The sequence below is a fragment of the Mauremys reevesii genome, linkage group 5, assembly GCF_016161935.1.
Source record: "Mauremys reevesii isolate NIE-2019 linkage group 5, ASM1616193v1, whole genome shotgun sequence".
Classification (NCBI taxonomy): Eukaryota; Metazoa; Chordata; order Testudines; family Geoemydidae; genus Mauremys; species Mauremys reevesii.
In genome coordinates, this window is record NC_052627.1 from 110,372,748 (window position 1) to 110,386,643 (window position 13,896).

The 13,896-nt window shown below is 40.0% G+C and overlaps 1 long non-coding RNA gene across 2 annotated transcripts in view; it reads left to right on the forward strand.

The window, feature by feature from the left end:
- Positions 1–10,291, forward strand: part of LOC120405982 — a 66,818-nt gene extending 56,527 nt beyond the window's left edge. For both annotated transcript variants that reach the window (XR_005599028.1, XR_005599027.1), the window contains one exon: positions 9,959–10,291. This is a non-coding gene — a long non-coding RNA (uncharacterized LOC120405982). The remainder of the gene's footprint in view (positions 1–9,958) is intronic.
- The last annotated feature ends 3,605 nt before the right edge of the window (positions 10,292–13,896 follow it).

Genomic DNA, 13,896 nt, shown 5'->3' on the forward strand with positions numbered 1-13,896 from the left:
CCCCTCCTAGACAGTTCAGAGAAATAATAAGGTTTGTTTGTTCCTTTAAAGACACAAAAGCACATCAGAGATTATTAGCTGGGGGCAAATACACCCTTCCCTTTGAACACAACACTTGGTTTATAGTAAACATATAACAAATTTATTAACAATAGGATGCCAAGTTAGAATCAAGTTACAAAGGGGGGAGGGATAGCTCAGTGGTTTGAGCATTGGCCTGCTAAACCCAAGGTTATGAGCTCAATCCTTGAGGGGGCCATTTAGGGATCTGGGGCAAAATCAGTACTTAGTCCTGCAAGTGAAGGTAGGGGACTGGACTCAATGACCTTCAAGGTCCTTTCCAGTTCCATGAGAGAGGTATGAAAGGTTACAAGCAAATAAATGTAAAAACATACATCTGAAATGTAATCCTGCAAGGTATAGTCTCTGTTCAAGTTGGTTTCTCACCTATATTCAGTTTCCAGAGACTTCAGACCCAGACTTCTTGGTTGAAGGACCCATTTTTCTCAGCTTGCAAGAGCTCTGTTCCCTTGTGTCTGTCTAGTGATGGATGCCAAAGATGGCTTCTGTCTTTGCTCATATCTCACAAAATTCAGTTACTTTGTTTCAAGAGGCAAGATGACCTCATGCTGTTTTTCCTTTCCTGTGGGCTTCCCATCCCCCCATATTTAAATAGGGCTTCCATTGTTTTGATGCCACCATGCTTAATTTACTTAGGAGATAGGTAAATAGCTGCCTTCTCTCCTGCCTGGGAGGGAACCTGTTTGGCCATAGATTTTAAAACATAATATCATTAAGTATCCATATTTTCTCATACAGTGTTAATACATACATTTCACAGTGATATTAATCACCAGTGTGTGATTAGCTCCCAGAAAAGACCTCACTCTATACACTTTTATAAAACAGTAATATTGAATACAATCAGTTGGATTCAATTGCTTATCACTTGAGGTTCAGTGTCCCAGTATTTATAGATCAATAAAACTTTTAAATGGATTCTTCTGAGGATTACCCATTAAAGTTTATTCAAGCTGTGAAGAAGGTGACATGGAGCTGGTGGTGAGGAAAGCTCCATACTCTTTCCTCCCTCACTTGCTAGCTTAATAGCTTTGTTTATCTAATGTGTAAAAATGGACCTTCACTGTCTTTGCCTGAAGACCAGGCTGATCAGAAAATCAAATACACATTCCTTTATCTAAGGCAGACCAGTTTACCAACTCCCCCGACAGGTCTAGTTTAAACACAGTTTAGTTATAATTCTAGCATACATCCTGTGATGGGTTGCCCCCCTTTAAGGTGCCACCTGATGTACTGGGATGCCACCGAGCCCACCTGTTCTGCCAACCTGGGCGCCCTTTGCCATGTCTTGCTGAGCCAGGCTCTTAGGCCTCCTCTAGCACACACACAGGCAGGGCCACACCCAGCTGCAGAAAGACACAGACACTGAGATCAGCTCTGGAAAGACTCAGCTTAAGGGACTTGCCCCAGCACTCAGGTGCCAACCTCCGTGGGAGTGCAGACCCAAAGGTATATGTCTCGCACTATATAGAAAAATCTGCACAGTGCAAGCTCATAAAAATTCTCCCTCTCCCTCAACATGAAGAGAGATATGCACAGCTTCTTTCCCTCCCAGATATGGATTGCACAAACTGGGTTATGTTATAAACAAGAAATAAGTTTATTAACTACAAAAGACAGATGTTAAGTGATTATAAGGGATAGTAAACCGAACAAAAGAGGTTACTAAGCAGATAAAACAAAACACGCAAACTAAGCTTGATTCACTAAAGAAACAGGTCACAAAATGTAATTTCTCACCCTGGATGTTGAATAAGGCAGGATGCAGAGTTTCTGTAGCTTAGCGTCCCAGTTATCTCTTCTTACAGACTGGACCCCTGTCTGAGTCCGGACTCACCCCTGCCTTTCTCCTCATGTACTTTCAGCAGTCTTTCTTCTTGGGTAGGAAATGGAGAAGAGTCCAGATTAGCCCCCTCCCCAGCCTTAAAAAGGATTTACCTAAGGTGGGAAATCTTTGTTTGCTCCCCATCCCCCACAGAGAAGAAGTACTAGCAGCATCCAAGGTGGTATTTTGTATCAGGTGACAGGACCACCTGACCTGGTAGTGTCACAGCTACATCCCAGGATGCCTCTCAGGAGGGAGAGAGATTAGTATCTTCACAGTCTTGTTTCTTCCTAACGGCCCATCAAAGCTGATGGACTGTTGTCTGGTGGGTGTCTCCCAAATACACACCCAGCTGTAATTGTTACACAGTCCATATTCCTAACCTTAGATACAGAAATGATACATGCATACAAATTGGATAATCACATTCAGTAACTTAGAACCTTTCTGATGATACCTTACATGAGCCATCCTGCATAAAGTATATCTTAGTTATGCGATATTCATATCATAACCATATTTCTATGAAGAATATGGGGTGTAATGTCACACATCCATAACTCTTAATACCCAGTGCGTACAAACATCACACAAGAATATTAATGATCATTATTATTAGTTTTCAAATGGTGCCTCACAAGGCATATTTTGTACAAAGATTATTACAATAGTGTGTAAGGTGTGAATATAGGGGGGCTTAAGGTGATGGTAGAAGAAAACTATGTGTGTCGTTATTTGAAGAAATTCTGAGGGACTATATCAGTATGTATACCAAGGGCTGTTTGAGTGTAACAGGCTTCAGATAAGCAAATAACTGAAAAGTTTAAACATATAGCATATCAAGCACTGCATTCACAAAGTGTTGTAAATGCACTCACTACATAAACTTCAAAGAGGACACCAAAAGAAAGTTAGAATTGACCAGATTGCAACAGAGTCTTTACCCAGTTTGTGGACCATGTACCAAACAGAGAGAGAAGTGAAGAAATTTGGAAACAGGGTGTTTGCTGCTGCTGCTAGAGCCAAATGGTTGAATTCCTGCCACTAGACATTAGATGAGACATCAGCAAAATGATTTACTTTCCCTGGCACATTCTTAACTCTGAATGACTTACAATAAGGAGAAGAAAAAAAACCAGGAGGTGGGCTTTTAAAAATGCTCAGGTACTTTAAAGAGGTATTTGAGGAATATACAAACACTAGCATGATTAATGGACAAACTTAGATGACTATAAGGAGACACATGATCTAGTTCCTGGGAGCCAGGAACGCTTGAATTTTAATCCCAGCTCTGACATCAACTCCTTCAACTCCTGGGAGTTTTGCCATTGACTTCTTTGGGGCCAGTATTTCACCCTTAACCTCTGTCTTGGTTCCCCCTTCTCTAAATCAGGGATAATACTTACCTATGTGACAAGGGTGTTGTGAGAGTCAACTAGTTAATTTTCAAAGTGATTGGAATATAAATTGTTATTACTACTAGAGCTACATCCTGGATTATTGTTACTTTTTTTGCAAATAATCAGGCTCATAATGAGCTTTGGTAAAAAGAATTCTAGGGCAAACCACCATACCACACAAAATAAAAAGCACTGTATAAATGTAGGCTGCAGTATCTTATTGCCTTAATTAGATTTTCCTGCCTCCTTATACGACTGCTGAGTTATTAGCTTCCAGGAACTGCTTAGGTTCATCATAATCAAAAAGTAAATATTTAATGTGTTTTTAGACTACTGTTAGCTTGGGTGGATATAAAATTGCAGTGTTTGCCCTCAACTTAAAAATTCAGTTTTACATGTTCTTAGCCTGTCGCAGCAGAGGTACATAGGAGAGGAAGTGTGTGTGTGAAAGACAGACAGGTAAAGGGAGGAGGCACAGTGAATTCTCTGTTTGTTGTTGTCCAATTTTCTGTTTCTTCATATAGGGCAGGGCTCAATTCCTATCAGTGAAAAAACTGCTGATCATAGCTGAGGCTAGAACAGGCCCATAGGTTTTTTATGATTGCTGTTAGGTCAAAACTATAGGCTTGATTTCCTTTCCCTTAACCAGGTGTAAACTGAAGGAATTCCCTTGAGGCCAATGAAGTTACACCTGTGTAAAATTGGTGTATTGAGAATCAGCTCCTAATTTTCTTTCCCTTTGTATTTCTTTGAGCTCACAGAAGATTGTTGGACAAATCCTGTTTGCCATATTGAGGCAGCCCAGTGAAGACAAAGGAGCTATTATTATGAATAAGGAGAGTAGGATATATGCCATTATGTATAGTGCAAAGAGAAACTCAATGGCTTCTATTTGCATAGATCTGTGAAAACCTTTTCTTGGGTTTCACTCTACATGGTCTTGTACCCTTTCAATTTTATTTCAAGTTTTTGCATTTGAACCTGCCCAAATGTCAAAAGCACATGGTTGTATTTGGCTTTGGGTTGACACAGTACAAAACTGAGAGTTCTATATACTTTTGATGAGAAGTCTTAAACAAGTCCCTTGGTTCACTTGAAAGCAGGCTGAGTTTTGAGTTTATACTGAAAACAAGCCTGTTTTGTACGGTTTGTGGTTTTGTAACAAATTTTGCACCTAGAAACATAGGAATTTACCAGACTGGTTCAGGCCTAAGGACCATCTAGTTCAGTATCCTGTTTCTGACAGCAATCAGCTTGAGATGCTTCAGAGGAAGGTGTAAGAACCCACAGCAGCCAAATGGGGTATAATCTGCCCCCTACACTAGGTACCTCATTCTGCTCTCTAATAGAGATTTGCCTTAAACACTGAAGCATGAGGTTTAACATCCTTTTCAAATTTATTATCATGAATTCTGATAACTCTGGATTTCTTGATATCTGTATAAATGTCCAATCCCTTTTTGAATATGATAAATTCTTTACCCAATCAGGGCTGTGTAATCTAGAGATTGACACAGTGTTTGGATCAGATGCATTTTTTCAAAATTTGGAGGTGTTTAGAGCTGACATTTTGGTTCACGCTCTCTTTAGCTCTACGATGACCCCTACATATGGCCCATGAGTTGGTAACTATAGTGAAGATGACAAACACTGTGAAGATCTCTGATGTGTATCAGTGTTAGTGTTCCTTTACATTTGCTGCTGGACTTTCAGGCTGTGTGGAGTAGTCTTTTGGTTAGTGGGTGTTCCAGCTACATGCTGTGTTTGGTGGGTTCAATTCTGAATAAAAATTTTGCTTTGTAAACTCATCTATGATTTCTTGGTGTGCAGCAATAGTGTGGGTATAAACTATACCTGCGTGTTGGTTGGAAAGAATATGAAGGCAGAAGGCTTGAAAATGAAAGACATAATTTGCTAGTTATAAACCATGCAATGATCATGGAATTGTAATTCAGGTAACTGTCATCAATCTCACCAAGGCACATTCCACTATCATTCTGTTCCTGTGATAGCTGAAGAGCTGCCATAATCTGGATATGCCTTCATTATTCCAGAGTCACAAAGGGTAGACTTTATCCCCAAGAGTTGCACAATGAGCTCAGAAAAACTATTAATAATACTTGCTAAGTGATTGGAAAAGTGTTCCTGTCCTGTCCCTTCCTGTACATATTAGAAGTCTTAAAAATTCGGCCATTGTGAACCTTACCAGGCCATCATGAGCACAGGGAAATCTGCTTTTAAAGTTATTGAAGTCAGATGTGTGGCAAAGAATGGAAATGTGAATTATAGCAATATTCCCAGCACTTTTGGGAAAACCCACAGCCATTCAAAACCCCTGGGTTGTTGCTGTAGCATTCAAACAGGACTTGTACCAGTGCACACATTTATGACACCATTTCACCCACCACAAACTAACTTTCACACCTAGAACATGTGGGCCAGGGAATGGTAGTCTGTACCCAGCCTCCATAGCAGAGGGATAGCTTACATATGGTTGGCTTGGGCATGCTAATAGGGCTAGCACCGCACTGCTAAGTAGAAAGTGGGCTTCATCATATATACGATCATTAGCCAGTTATTTACTTCACTCAAGCATAATTTTATCCTGATAGGGGGCCAACATCAGTTTGTCCAGACTCATCTACCCATGGACAAGTTTGGCAAGATGGAGACACAATAACCTCTGCATGTGGAGCCACCTCCACCAGTCTCCTGTGAGCATCTTTGTGCCTAAATAGGGACTAGGAATTGGGCAGAAAAGTCACAAAACCTGATGGTGCAACAGCATGAACCACCAAGGAGGTTTTTGTTTTTGATCAAAATGCCTGGACTGGCTGTTGGATTGTGGGATTGTCTCGAGAATTCCTATGCAACCAACTTTGAGTGTGTGGAGTGCATCAATTATACTCTGTATTAGCAATATAGCACAGTTGCTCAGATTGTCCCAGAATGTGCCAGTTGTGCTAGGTGTGGACATGCAAACATGTCTGGAAAATAGTTGTGCTTGAAAATCTATTGTGTGAACATGCTGAAACTGATGTAGCCAGGTTAGCTGGCTATGTCAAAATGATCTTTGAAATTGGACCCATATAGTAACTGAGTCAGAGGACAACAGTGTTGTAACTGGAGCCAGCCAGGAATTTTCCATTGGAGTGCTTTTATGAAAATTCAACTTCATGTCCTGATTTGAGGTGAAAACAAATGTTAATATGTCAGAATCTTCCCTGGCACAGAAATTCCAAATTTTGCTGAGCTCTAGTTGTAATTGTGTCTCTGGACTCTGTTTTATTTGTAGTGCAGAGGGAGCCAAACTGTGTTAAGACAGAATGCTACAGACGTCTAGGGAGGTAGTTTGTTGCATAGCTGTGTTATAAATAAATAATCCCTCCCTGAAACCAGAGAACCCTATTTTGACCCTGGGTAAGGTTTTTGTTTATTTGCATGGCTAATATGGTTCCAGTCATCAAGCAGTAAACAGACTTCACTGGTGATACCTACAGCTTCTAAAGAGAATTGCACAACTAGGTATTTCTCCAAGATCTATTGGCCTACATTAGTCAGTTAAATATAACTTGCAAGAGTATCTCTAATAGCACAGGTTAGCAACTCCCAGTAATGTTGTGCTTTGGACAAGTGTGATAGCAAATAGCTGTCATCCCTAGTATGGGCAGGGCCTGGATCAAACCTAAACCTTCTGTGTAGCAGTGGAGAGCAATGCCATTAGATAAGCAGGCTTGTCACTTTGCATTATAAGGCCAAATTGACACACAGTTTTTGTGCTGGTATAATTGCTAGTTAGGGGCCTGATTTTTTTTTTCTGAAATAGTTGCACTGGTTCATCCTCTAGTGTGGATGCAGTTATACTGGTACAGAGGTACTTTATACCTGTATAGTTTATTCCTCTTCCCTTATGGGAAGAGAAATACCTCAGCATGGGTATTTCCAGGCTGAATGGCTTCCTGACTAGCAAACTGCCCATGGGCCGCCCGCAGCCCATCAGGGTTATCTGCTGGCACGGCCACCTGCAGCTCTCAGTGGCTGCCGTTTGCTGGGAACAGCAAACCGTGGCCACTGGGAGCTGCAGACGTCCAATATAAATAAACTGTCTCGCAGCCCGCCCGCAGATTGCCCTGACGGGCCATGGGTGGCCCATGGGCAGCAGGTTGCCCACCATGGGCCTAAATGGCCAGCATGTTTACTGTGCTTCCACTTCAGAGACCAATAACAGAGTAACTGCCAACAGTTCTATGTTACCACATAGTTCTTTCTAAGCAAGCACATTTGTTTTTAAGGTATAAAGCATACAGAGAAACACATGCTAACAAGCTTACCAGAGATCACCCCAGCTCCAGCAAGGGCTGTGGACAGTGACTAGTCCTTCAGACCGCACACAGGGGTTTTCCTGTGGCTCAAGTTCATAACACTCTTTGCTCAGAACAAGAACTCTCAGTGTTATGGGGACTCAGCAGGCCAAAATCCCACCAACCCTCCCCTAAAGGTTGGGCCCCTATTTTGACCAGAGGTCCTGTCCATTTGCTGGATTGGAAAGAAGGCCCTGAGTCAGTTTTAACTCAGGCTATTTAACCAAAACCTTTTCCTTATCTGTTGGTCCCTGGAGAATCTAGTTTGAACCAGTATATGAGAGCCTTTCTCCAGGTTATGGTGCTTCTCTGGAGTTGTTATGACTGAGTGAATTTGCCTAATCACTCCCTGCTGTTCTTGTTCCTGGAGTGCTGTGGTTCCTCTCCCCCATGGAATTATATACAATCCCTGGTCCATAAGGATACATAAACCATTAATTTAAACAATGAACTCCAAAGATACTGAACTTAATTCAGTGAGGTTTGTCCAGGATAGTGCAAGAAATTGCCATAATTGTCACAATTGCTGTCTGTCAAAAAACGGAGACAAACGACAGAGACATAAGCTCATCTTTACCAAGAAGCCTACAAGAAGCTAGCCATCTGCTAATGGCAAGATCACAGGGTGATCATTTTTATATCTTTAATTAAGAAAAACAACAAAAACTCCACACATTCTGTGGAGTATCATCAAAATGTGGTTAGTCACCTCACGGCTGCTTCACTTGTTTGTTTGTGTCCCTTTTTGTTACTATCTATCAAGCAGTTTGAGGATGTAAACTTTTGACAGCAGGGACTATGCCTCTTTTTGTTTTGTACGGCACCTAGCACCGTGTGGGCACTCATGGAAACCACTAAATTATTTTTAATAACAACTCCCACTGGAGTTAGGTGCCTAAATACCTTTGAGGATCTGGGTCGAAGTGCCTTTAACCAGTGATATTCAGCGTGATGGCTTTACTTTACGTATGATCTCTCTATGACAGTACTGATTGATTAAGTTATTTTCCTTTTTTCTATAATTCTTAATAAGGTTAAGATTTTGTCACAGTTATTTCTAGTAAAAGTCACAACAGGTTGAGGGCAATAAACAAAAATTCTAGGGAGCCCGTGACCTGTCTGTGACTTTTACTAAAAATAACTGGTGGGGGAGGTCTGAGAGAGGAATGACTGCTGGAATTCCCTGGGGCGGGGGCTGACTGCCAAACCCCTCCACCATGGGGGCGTGAGTAATCCCAGCTCCAGCTCCAGCCACGGGGCAGGAGTGCAAAGCTCCAGCTCCGCAGCTGCTGACAGCTGAAGTTGAAGATGTCCCAGAGGTCCAGTAAAGTCACAGAATCCGTGATGTCCAGACTAAATCCTATCCTTAATTATTACACAATCTATTATTATTATTATTATTATTATAACTCCATTGGGAGTTAGACACCGGAATACCTGCTGAGGATCTGAGCCTTAGGTCCTGATCTTGCAAATATATTCTAGCAGAAGTCAGTTTTCTGTGTGGATGCAGGGCTCTGCAGTAATCCACGTGTTTGCAAGGTCAGGGTTCAAAAGGGCCTAAGCAGATCACACTTCATATTTTTAATACATTATTGCCAAGAAATAATGACAGACAGACAGAGTTATTACTTCAAGGAAGTCATGTAATGTACTTGGATTGAAGAACAGTTTTCTATCATACACTGCAGTGTTACTATGAAAGCAGCCAGTTCAGCCTAATACCCTAGGTCTAATTATAGGACATTTGCCTCTTCTGATGACTTTTGATAATAATATCTGACAGCTATTTTAGTTGAGAGGCGTGTGATGCACCAATTTAAAGCAATACATTATGGCACTTGCTTTAAAAAAATAAAGCATCAAGTGCATTATTTACTGTGATTAAGCACCTACCAATGCAGTTGTAATGTAGCAAAGCAAGCCTTTCTGGTTTGTGAAATGTGCCTCTGCTGAGTCATTGTTGTTTTTTTTAAAGGTTTGTTATGAATGAAGGCCTGGGCCAATGCCAAATTCCTTGTTACTGTCTGCTTTTTGTTCCCTTAAAAACAATTTAAATCCCTGGAAATAAGTGTCTTTAAATGAAAACTCCTAAGATCAGAATTAATTAAAAACACCTAAAATAATGTAAAGTCTAAAATCCAAAATAGCTCCCCTAATGAATGACCCTATGGATTTTAATATAAGATTCCACTAAAAGTAAAGAAGGTAAAATAATGAAGCACTGTAATTTACAGTGATTACAAGTAGCAGCTATTTATATTTTTAACTATTTTTATTTTCTTCTGCAGAACAGAGATTCAGCCCCACACAGAAAATCTTGGGGCAGAGAGGAAATGATGAAAATGAGTCCTGCAGCCTCACTGAGAGTATCAATACGATAATAAAAAGTGAAGGGAAGGAGAAAATATCTCTTCAGTCCCCTCTCAGTTCATTGACTGAGAACCCAATTTGAATTTTGAACTAAAATGGAAGATGGAAAGGAAAATTGCAAAAAGAGTCCTATAGAGCAACGCCACAACCCACAATCACTAGCCTATACTTCTGAGACAATGTTACATGGAAACAATTGAAAGGGTTGCTGTGACCGTACAACTTATGTTTTTAAACCATTCTTTCCTGTTGTTTGTTTTATTTAATATTTACATTAGTGCTCAGAGAGACAATCAAGACTGGCCCCCAATGTTCTAGATGTTGACATTTAAAAAAAACAAACATATGATTGCATGGTCCTTACCTCATAGTGCTTACAATCTGAAGCTCTGATCCTGAAAACACTTATGCACATGCTTAACTAAACTTAATTGAAATCAATGGGGCTACTCATGCTAGTAAAGTTAAGCATATATGAGTAAGTGTTTGCAGGATCAGGCGGCTCCAATCCTTCTAAGGAGTTGTCTTCACTGAAGATTTAACTTGAGTGTTGCCCCTAACTTAAATTCTGTCCGTATATAGAAATCCTTAACTTGAATGTAGGTGGTTAGGGCTGGCTGAAAAATATTATGAGAGAGAGACAGCAAGAGAGAGTGTGTGCGTGCCAAGAGCTCAGTGATTAGGGTTCTCTCAGTCCTGGGATGTCATGATCTGAGTTCAAGTCCCTGATCCAATACAGGCAGACTGTAAGCTCTTCAGGGTGGGGACTGTCTATTACTCTGTATGGGTACAGTGCCTAGCACAATGGGATCCTGCTCTTGGTTGGGCTTACTACCATAACAAGCATGATTAATAACAGATAGAAAAAATATTTCTACTTACATTAGAAACAGATCTGAGTTATGAAGTTCAGCTCCACACTTAGACTTCTCTAGTATTTGGGTATTTGAAATGTTTAGTCTATTATTTGTTTGCAGTGTTATTGTAGCTGTGTTAGTTCCAGGATATTCGAGAGACAAGGTGGGTGAGATAAATGTAAAAGATATTACTTCATCCATCTTGTCTCTCTATTCCATTATTTATCTACTTTACAATTTCAAAGGCTGGGTATGACATTTTGGGACTGATCATACACACTTGATGTTGGCAATGTTCCCCTGATTTTCATGCTCTGCTCAGGATGACATTGTCTTTTTTTGAATCTTTCTTAGCACCAACTATCCTGCTTCATCCAGAGTTGATTCCCCAGTAACTACAGCTACTCTACACTTGGTGTACTAACAATTTACTTTCTCAAGTACATAAGGCTCTTAATCAGCGGTTAACAAACATAGAATAAAAACATTACAGTTGCTGCAACATTCTTTTCCTTCACTCCGAATCAGGATATGACCCATCTTTGATACTTTTAGGAAGTTATCTACTGGTTTTCTCTAAAGAATCTGTTCCATAATCTGAAGGAAGCAGAGCCAGTAGGTACCACACCACATCCATTAGCCATAGTTTCTTATTACCGAGTATTTTGTGCATCATTTCCATAGCTCATTGCACTAGATTGTAAAGTGGCAGAATGATGTGTCTGCACAAAAGATTCACAAAGATTCATTTTGAAAATATACAAAATATGTTCGTGAACTTTTATACACTTTGAACATTTTAAAATCATACTGTACATTTTTGTCTGAGATACTGGCATATCTTGCCATTGTCGCCAGATACTTACAACTAATCTTTGTGTGTATGTGTGTGGTTTAAAAATACAAGCAACCTCGCCACAAGGCCTCTAACAACTTCATTTTCTGAGAAATTAATAATATTCAGCACATTTTTTAGAAACTGCATTTCAGTCAACCCTGAAAACAGTCATAGTTATATTTAATATTTTGAGAATTTTAACAACTTCAACATGAACTAGGAAAAAGTAGTGTGCGTGAGATCCTGCTGTCTGTCAAAAAATAATACTTATTTCATCTTCAGAGTGCTTTACAGATACTCAGGTATATAAAGCACAAACTCTAAGCTCTGTTTGTGCTTTATATATATGACATCTAAGATATGTTAAAATAATGGTAAAGTTTCAAAGTCAAGCACTTAGAAGTTAGAAAATGCCAGAATTAAGATTACCTGTGCAACACAAATTTACCACCCCCACATTGTGTGTATGTATCAGAGGGGTAGCCGTGTTAGTATGGATCTGTAAAAGCAGCAAAGAATCCTGTGGCACCTTATAGACTAACAGACGTTTTAGAGCATGAGCTTTCGTGGGTGAATACCCACTTTGTCGGATGCAAGTAGTGGAAATTTCCAGGGGCAGGTATATATATGCAAGCAAGAAGCAAGCTAGAGATAACGAGGTTAGTTCAATCAGAGAGGATGAGGCCCTGTTCTAGCAGTTGAGGTGTGAAAACCAAGGGAGGAGAAACTGGTTTTGTAGTTGGCAAGCCATTCACAGTCTTTGTTTAATCCTGAGCTGATGGTGTCAAATTTGCAGATGAACTGAAGCTCAGCAGTTTCTCTCTGAAGTCTGGTCCTGAAGTTTTTTTGCTGCAGGATGGCCACCTTAAGATCTGCTATTGTGTGGCCAGGGAGGTTGAAGTGTTCTCCTACAGGTTTTTGTATATTGCCATTCCTAATAATGTTCAATGCATTGTGTGTATGTATTATGAGACAGTCTTTAACTACATTATCACTTTATTTTTTCCACAGGATACATTCCTCATTCTGTGAATGGGTATTTATTCAATATTTCTTTTTATCACCTTGATGCAACTTGTAGCCTGAAGCCTTGTTCAATGCACTGCATCCAAATTCTGCACTCAATACAAAAGTATGAATTTTCTTCTGGGAGTTTTTATGGCGCTCTCAATATAGTATCTAGATGCTTCACATACATTAATTAATATATGTCTTTCCGACTCCACCATGCAATAAGGTGGTATTGTTATCTCCATTTTACAGTTTGGGGAACAGTGACACAGAGAGAGTAATGCCAAAGTTGTCAAAAGTGTCCACTAATTTTTGTTATCCAAGTTGAGACACCTATGCCCTGATTTTTCAGAGGACTTAGAATTTTAATAACACTTCATATGTTCAAAACACAGCTCCAGTCAACTTTACTTGCACCTGTGCTGTGCAATGCAATCAGTACTTTTGCAGATCTGACCTCAGGTATCTTATGTTGTTCATCCAAAAATTGAGGAACACACAATTAATAGCCAGTTGTGAAAAGTCTGGATTAAATAATTTGCCCAGCATTGCATAGGAACCCTATGGGAGAGGCTGGGATAGAATCCAGTTCTCAGGGTGTCATTTAACTGCCTTAACCATGAGACCTGTTTTCTTCCTGCAATCCCCTGCTTTATTCACTTCATACTTTCCAACTTCTGCAACAAATGAACCAGGTATCCTACAGACAACAGACTCCTTCACTACACAACTGATTCATCTCCAGTTTCATGAGCAACCTTAATTTTGGCATTCCCTAACTCTTAAGTGCTTGACTTTGCAACCTTAATGTTCTTTCTTCATTGTTCTTTTAACATAATGGTGTGGTTAGTTGATTGGTTGGTTGCTTTTTAAATAATATATAAATCTTAATAAACTGAGGTGTTAGGTAGGCAAAGATTTTTTTTCGTTTGTTTAGTTTTAATCTGTGTTCCTTAAACTAGTAGTCTACACACCTATATGAGGAAGGTTGGCAAATAGTATTATCCCCATTTTACAGATGAGGAAATGGAAATGGGTTGCCAAAATCATGTAGATTAGAATCAAGGGGCTGAATCCCTGGATGCACTGAACTCATGCTTGTAGCACGTAAGGCGAGTGGGGGAAGTCACATATTTGCCCCCCAATTCTG